General features: G+C 56.3%; 1 pseudogene across 1 annotated transcript; it reads right to left on the bottom strand.

Annotated features, from left to right (window-relative positions):
- Positions 1 to 942: 942 nt before the first annotated feature.
- On the bottom strand, positions 943 to 3,475 carry LOC307105061 (tryptase beta-2-like; annotated as a pseudogene). Its single transcript, XR_013815302.1, has 6 exons — positions 3,427 to 3,475; positions 3,164 to 3,224; positions 2,841 to 3,012; positions 2,462 to 2,727; positions 1,324 to 1,487; positions 943 to 1,250 (listed from the first exon to the last, which is right to left on the bottom strand). The product of XR_013815302.1 is annotated as a tryptase beta-2-like (transcript).
- Positions 3,476 to 7,025: the final 3,550 nt, after the last annotated feature.

Below are 7,025 nucleotides of genomic sequence, written 5' to 3'. Positions count from 1 at the left end.
TGGGGCCTCGTCCGTGTTGCAGGCGGACACCTGTCCCCTCTCCTGCCTAGGGGCCCCAATTGTGAAAGGGGTTCCCACACCAAAACCCACAAAGTGCTAATTAAAACTCAGTGAGATGCCACCCGCCTCCCAGAATGGGGGTTGGAGGGTGACAGGCATGGCCCCATTGCTGTGGGGGGCCTCTGGCTCCCAGGAAACGGAGGTGCTCGGACCTCAGGCCCAGCTCCCTCGCTGGCACGGGGCAGACATGCGGGGTGTGCGCACAGGACAGGCGCCCCCTGGTCCTGAGACCCTGACTGGGGACAGCTCTGTCCCCTGTAGCAGCCTGGGCACGGGCTCCACGTGGGAGCTGACACGCTGACGGTGAGAAACGGTGTCCCCCCTGCACGCACCGCGGGGGACGGCACCACGTGGTGCTCGGGGACGGGAGGCTCCAGCCTCACCCTCCATCCGTCTGCGGAGGTGCCACCTGGGCAGCCGCACGACGTGCACATGTGGGTGCGCAGTGCGGCCTGAGGGCTGAGGACAGTGCTGGGGAGGGCGGGCCCTGCGTGGTCGGAGGGCCCCAGGGTGTGGGGACAAGGGTCTACATCGTGACCCCGTTGATGGGTACCTGGCTGCCCCTAGAATTATCCTGGTTCATAGGTCAATGCTCAACCACTGAGCCACTCTGGCTGGGCTAGAGTCATCTTTTAAATGCTCTGTGTTGCTTTATGTGTCCTGAATTCACATGACTGCTCCCCGAGGAGACACAGCCCCAGGCACCAGGGGCCGGGGAGGGGGTGTCCCCACAGCCATGCCCAGTGCTCAGGGCCGGGTCCCCACAGTGACATACAGTGGCCGTGTGGCTGCCCCTGGAGCCCTCCCTCCCCCTCGGTGACGTCCACAGCGGGACACACGACCACAACCACAGGTGCTCTTCACACACTTTAATGAGGGGCAGTGCCCACCACCCACTCCCTGGGCTGAGGAGGTTTGGCTGGGAGGGTCAGGGCAGGGGGCAGGGGAGGTGGAAAGGGCAGACACTGGGCAGGAAGCAGTGGTCGGGGACAGGAGGGGGCTGGGTGGCAGCCCAAGGGACGGGCTCAGGGCTCCTCGGGGACGTACTGGTGGATCCAGTCCAGGTAGGAGGTGACGCGGGTGTAGATGCCGGGCCTGTTGGGCAGGGCACAGCCCTCACCCCAGCTGACCACACCCGCCTGCATCCAAGTGTCATTGACCTTGCAGACCAGCGGCCCTCCAGAGTCGCCCTGGGGAGGAGAGGGGTCAGCAAGTGGCTGGAGAGGCTGAGGGGTGGGGCCTTGGGGGAGGACACGGGCGCACCTGGCAGGAGTCACTCTCCTCGTCCCCGGCACAGATCACGTTGTCCTTGACAATCCGGACGTTGTCGCCCGTGGACAGGCCCATGTGGTATTCTGCATCACATTTGCTGTTTTCCACGATGGGGACCTTCACCTCCTTCAGGGGGAACGGTGGTGGGAGGGACACTGTGGGGTGAGAGGAGGAGGACGAAGCAGGCTGGGCTGGGAGGCTCTGCCAACCTGCCATGGGATGGCAGCAGGGGGTTGCCACTGCCTCCTTGGTGCCAGGCCTGAGCCCAGGCACATGCAGGGCTGCTGCCTTCTCCCCCAAGGTGGGGCCTCATTCTTGACCTCACTTATGCCCCTTTGGGGAAGGGAAGGGGTGAGAGCCAGGCCCGGGTTCCTCCCAGCTCTGCCTCCAGGCCAGCCTGCCCCAGGAATCAGTTTTCGGGGCTGGATGGGCTGGGTGTTGTGTCTCCACGGGCGCCTGGGCGATGCCACAATCAGGCCCCTTGTGGAAGGCCCAGAGGACGTGCCTCACGCAGGGCACCTGCTCATGCTCAGTGTCCCTGAGGCTTTGCTCTGGATAGTGGGTCAAGGGAGAGAAGACGATGGTGCTGGAGGGTCAGACCAGCTCATCCAGCTGCCCCCTGGCCCTGCTTCGGGCTCCTTGTCGGGGCACAGGGAGAAGAGCAGGCCAGCCTGCGGACACGGGCACTGTTTGCTTTCCCTTATTAGTAACGACACCTTATGTGTGTGTGTTTTCTCTACTTCCTATATCCCGTCCATGAAATACCAACTGTGATGATGCCCTTTCGTGCCAGGGGAAACTGAGGCACGGAGACGCTAAGTGACTCCTTGCCCAGGCACCCAGTCCCTGCTCTCCTCTGCCAGACTCACGAAACTACCACTCCCTGAGCTGGTCTATTGGCGCCCCACGTTGGGTGCCATTAATGTTGGGGCCCCATATTGGGCGCCACTAATATTGTAGCACCTGGGTGGGCGTCCATTCATGCCGGGGTTCTTGTCCCAGCATTACAAAGGGTTCAGCAATCTGGAGAAAGGAGCTGTGCGTAGATTCAATAAGGAGTCCAAAGAAGCCCTTTCTTCCCTCCCCCAGCCCTCCATGCCTAAGCCCTCCAACTGTGGCTGACACTCACCTCCATTGTTCACATCACCCCAGCCTGTCACCCAGCACGGGGTCCCCGGGGGGAAGGTCTCAGAGGCAGGGGCCAGAGCGACCAGCTGGACATTGCAGGCGATGTTCACAGGGTCCTCCAGCTCCATCAGAGCGATGTCAAACCCCTCCTGGACGACATAGTACTTGGGGTGCACGATGATCCGGTTGACGCGCAGCAGCTTGTCCCGGTAATAGAGGTGCTGCTCCCGCAGCTGCACCCTCAGGTCTGCGGGATCTTTGATGTCCCTGGAGGGAGAAGCACCTACTCAGGGGACTGAACAGCCTCCTATTCACACCAGAGGGAGTGCGGATGCAGTCCCAGGACCAGCCCCCACCCATCAGGCCCCATGGACACTCACGGTCCCAGGCAGTGTGCGGCGGTCAGCACCCACTGGGGGTGGATGAGGGAGCCCCCGCAGAAGTGTATCCAGTATTGGTGTTTGAGTCTCAGGCTCACCTGCCAGAGCCACTTGCTTTCAGGGGCCTCCTGCCCCCCCACGATGCCCACTCTCTCCAGGTCCTGGCTTGCAACTGGGGTAGGAAACACCCTCAGGGCAGGGCAGGACACAGCCCGGCCCCTGTGCCCACACAAACCTGGGCCTCTGTGAGCCCACCACCCGTTGTGGAGCCTGAGGGGGGAGGGGCAGGGACAGGGACAGGGCTGAGCAGGGTCAGGACTCACCAGGGGCCCCGTGGCCCAGGCTCAGCAGCAGGGGCAGGGCCAGCACCAGCAGACTCAGCATCTGGAAGGAGCCAGGAGGGGCTGCTTGACCCAAGGGGGCTGAGCCCGGCCGGGGTCTGCAGGGTGTGGGTGCAGATGGAGTCGAGGACCACGGGATGAGGGGTCATTTCAGACTCGGAGTCTGAGTTCCTGCTGCTCCAGATGTGAGGCTCAGCTACTCAGTGCACTAACCCCAGATGGTGGGGTCTGGTGGGGGTGCTTACCTTGACCGGTCCCCGCTGCTATTGCCCCAGCCCACTCTCCCCTCCCCATTTATCCTTCCAGAGGGGTGGTGGGGGGGGGTCAGAGGAGGGGGTGCTCGATCCTCCAATCCGGGGTGGAGGAAGTGGATGATTCAGACCCAGGGCCCTGCTCCCCACCCAGGATTCCTTGGGTATCTGACAACGCCCATGTCTGGGTGTTATCTGAGCAGTTCTGCTGATCACCATGGAACCTTGTTATCTTGGGATCTGAGTATCATCAGTGAGGGACAGGCAGATGGAAGTGACAGTTAGATAACCAGCAGCTAGTGTCAGTTCCCCTTGGACACTCCCCAGCCAGGCCCCACTACCCCTGGCCCCCGACCTCCACAACCAGGGCTGACCACTATCCCTGCCTGTTCATCCACCCAGCTCCTCAGTCCCCTGGGCTTCCTGGTTACCAGAGACTCCAGCCCATCTCCCCCACCACCCAGAGTTCTGATCCTTTTGCATCACCCACTGCCATCCGGATGGCCCCTCCTGTGGCCTAGCAGAGCCTCAGCCTGCCCCCAACCCTAACAAGACACCAGCCTGGCTCTTGGACCCACTTGTCCCTGGCAGACTCCTGTAGCATCTGTCCCAGGTGACCAAGTGCTTGGTCCTGTTCCTCTCCAGATGTTGGGTCAGCTCTTTGCCCTGTGACCTCAGTTCTTTGATAGGGTCCAGAAATGTATTGATTTGCATTTTGTGAATGATGTTCTTCCCAGCTGTCTACAACCTGAGCTGACCCAGGCCTTGGGTATGATGTGAGGTCGGGCCCAGGATCTGATTTTTCCAAAGAAGTGTAAGTCATTCCTGGAATGCAAAGTTGGTTTAACACGTGAAAATCAATCCATGTAATTCATCATATTAGCAAACTATAAAAGAATAGCTATTGTCCTATGCTTAGCGGCAGAAAAAAACTTTTACACAATTCAACACCCATTTCAATTCAACAGAAATAACTATAGCACACTGTCTTGATTAATTTGCTGAGAATTTCTGGTGCATTGAAATGGGTGTTGAATTGTGTAAAAAAAAAATTTTCTGCCACTAAGCATAAGACAATAGCTATTCTTTTACAGTTTGTCAATATGATGAATTACGCGGATTGATTTTCACATGTTAAACCAATTTTGCATTCCTGGAATGAATTTTACTTGACCATGATGTGTCAGCCTCTCCATATTTTGAGGAATGCAATTCGCCAAAGTTGGATTAAAGATTTTGGTGGCTCTTTCTAGGAAGGTCACTGGTCTGTAGTTTTCTTTCCTTATAGTATCTTTGGTTTTCTTATGCAAACTTCTCTGGGTCATGATGTGTTATCTAGATCCCATCTATATAGGTCTAGATTCCATTTGCTAATATCTTGTTGAGGATTCTTGTGTCTATGCTGATGAGGGATATTGGTCTGTAGTTACCTTTCTATGTAAAGTCTTTGACTAATTTTGGTATCAGGGTAATCCTGATCTTATAAAAAGGAGTTGGGCAATGTTCTCTCCAACTGGGATAGATTATGTAGGTTTGGTATTATTTCTTCCTGAAATGTTGGATACATTTTCCAGGGAAATCATCTGGGTTTGGAATTACCACAAACTCGGTGCTGTGATGACACATTTATTTTCTCATGATTCTTAGGTCAGAGGTATGTCCTGGGTCTCACGGGGCTAAAGTCCAGGTGCGGGCAGGGCTGCATTCCTCCTGGAGGCTCCAGGGGAGAATCAGTGCCTGGCCTTTTTCAGCTTCCTGAGGCCCCCAAGTTCTTCAGCTCCTGGCCTGTCCTCCCTCTTCAAAGGCCGCCGGGAGCACCTCTCCGACACCCTCACATCTGCTGCCCACAGCTGGGAAGACCCTGTGATTTTAAGGACTCACCTGAGGACACTGGGTGCATTCGGGTGGCGTAGGAGACTCTCCTATCTCGAGGCCGTCACCTTAGTCATGGACACAAAAGCCTCTGTCCGTGAGCCCACAGTCACAGGCGCAGGGGTGAGGATGAGGACATCTTGGAAAGGCCATCCTTCTGCCTCCCAAGCATAATGGGCCAGTGGAGAGAGAGGGTCCCAACGCTGGAGGCTAGTTGGGGTGGGACAGGTGAGGGTCTCATTTTCCTTCCTGTGGGGGTCTTGATGGCCCTGGGTGGTCCAGGAGGCAGATGACCTGTGTTCCTGCAGACCCACCCCACCCCACCCCCTAAACTGGGCCACATCAGGCCCCCAGAGGCCTGGACGGGAGGTGCCATTGTCACCCTTATCATCATCGGGGTCAATGTGGAACACCCACTTTTGAGCTGAAGCTCTTGGCAGGGGTTGGTGGGAAGCAGACAGGTTTGCACCCTGAGAAGACTGGTCCTGGATCATCAAGCAAACCCCTCCTCATGTCTCAGTTCTCCCAGATCTGAGAGGAGATCACTGACCTAGAGGGACCTCCCACTCAGCCTGTGATTGGGAGATAGGGGGGCAGGAAGTCCTGGCCCCTCCCAGGGTCCCCTAATCAGCTCAGTGATCAGGTTCTGGCAGGTCAGGGGACAGTTAGGAAGGGCTGCCCCAGGCTGGACAGCTAGTGATGTGTCTGTCTGATCTGTGGTGGAGACCACGGGACCTGTGGTTGGCTGAGGCCACACTCTGCACAGGGCTTGAACTGTCTCTGCCAGGCTCAGCTGGGCCTGGAACTCTAGGTCTGTGTTTCTTTTTTAGAAATATACTTTTAAATTTTAGAACAGGTTTAGATTTATACCCTGCACCAAATTTCCTCTATTATTAACATCTTATAATAGTATGATTTATTTGTTATAATTAACTAGAAGCCTAGTGCATGAAATTCGTGCATGGTGGGGGTTCCTCAGCCTAATCTTCACCCTCTCACAATTTGGGACTGCTGGCTCCTAACCACTCCCCTGCCTGCCTGCCTGCCTGATCGCCCCTAGCCCCTCTTCCTGTCTCCCTTATTGCCCCTAACCACTTGCTTGCCTGCCTGATTGCTCCTAACTACTCTGCCTGCCTGCCTGATCGCCCGTAACTGCTGGCCTGCCTGCCTGATCGTCCCTAGCCACCTCGGCCTCTGCCCCAGATGCTGCAGCTTTGTACAGAAGGACGTCAGAAATGACATCCAGAAGGTGGTTCAGCTGTCCGGTCTAATTACCATATTATGCTTTTATTATTATAGATGATCCAATATGATATACTATACTAACTATAATCCCTGGTTTATTCGGATGCCTTTCCATCCCCCCAATGGCCTCTTTCTGTCCCAGGATTCCATCCAGGCCCCACATGACATCTAATTGTCTTGTCTCCTTAGGGTCCTCTGGGCTGTGACAGCTTCTCAGACCCCTGGCTCATCTTGAACATTTGCTGCCTCAGTCCTAGAATCAGCCATTTCTCCAAGGCACCCGGCTCCTTGTTTTGGAGATGCTGTTAGAAACCCGAGTCTGGGCCCTGGTGTGCTGGTTGCTCTGGGGCATCCTTGCATCTAGGCCCTCAGCTGAGAGAACAAGGAAATGTGTGTGCACTGACTGGTGCATAGACACACATGAATAAACATCTTCTTATGTATCTTTATTAAGCTAATCAAGACTTCAAACTTGT

Source organism: Cnephaeus nilssonii, assembly GCF_951640355.1.
Source record: "Cnephaeus nilssonii genome assembly, chromosome: 2".
In the NCBI taxonomy this organism is placed as follows: domain Eukaryota; kingdom Metazoa; phylum Chordata; class Mammalia; order Chiroptera; family Vespertilionidae; genus Cnephaeus; species Cnephaeus nilssonii.
This window is presented reverse-complemented; position numbering and strand designations above follow the sequence as displayed.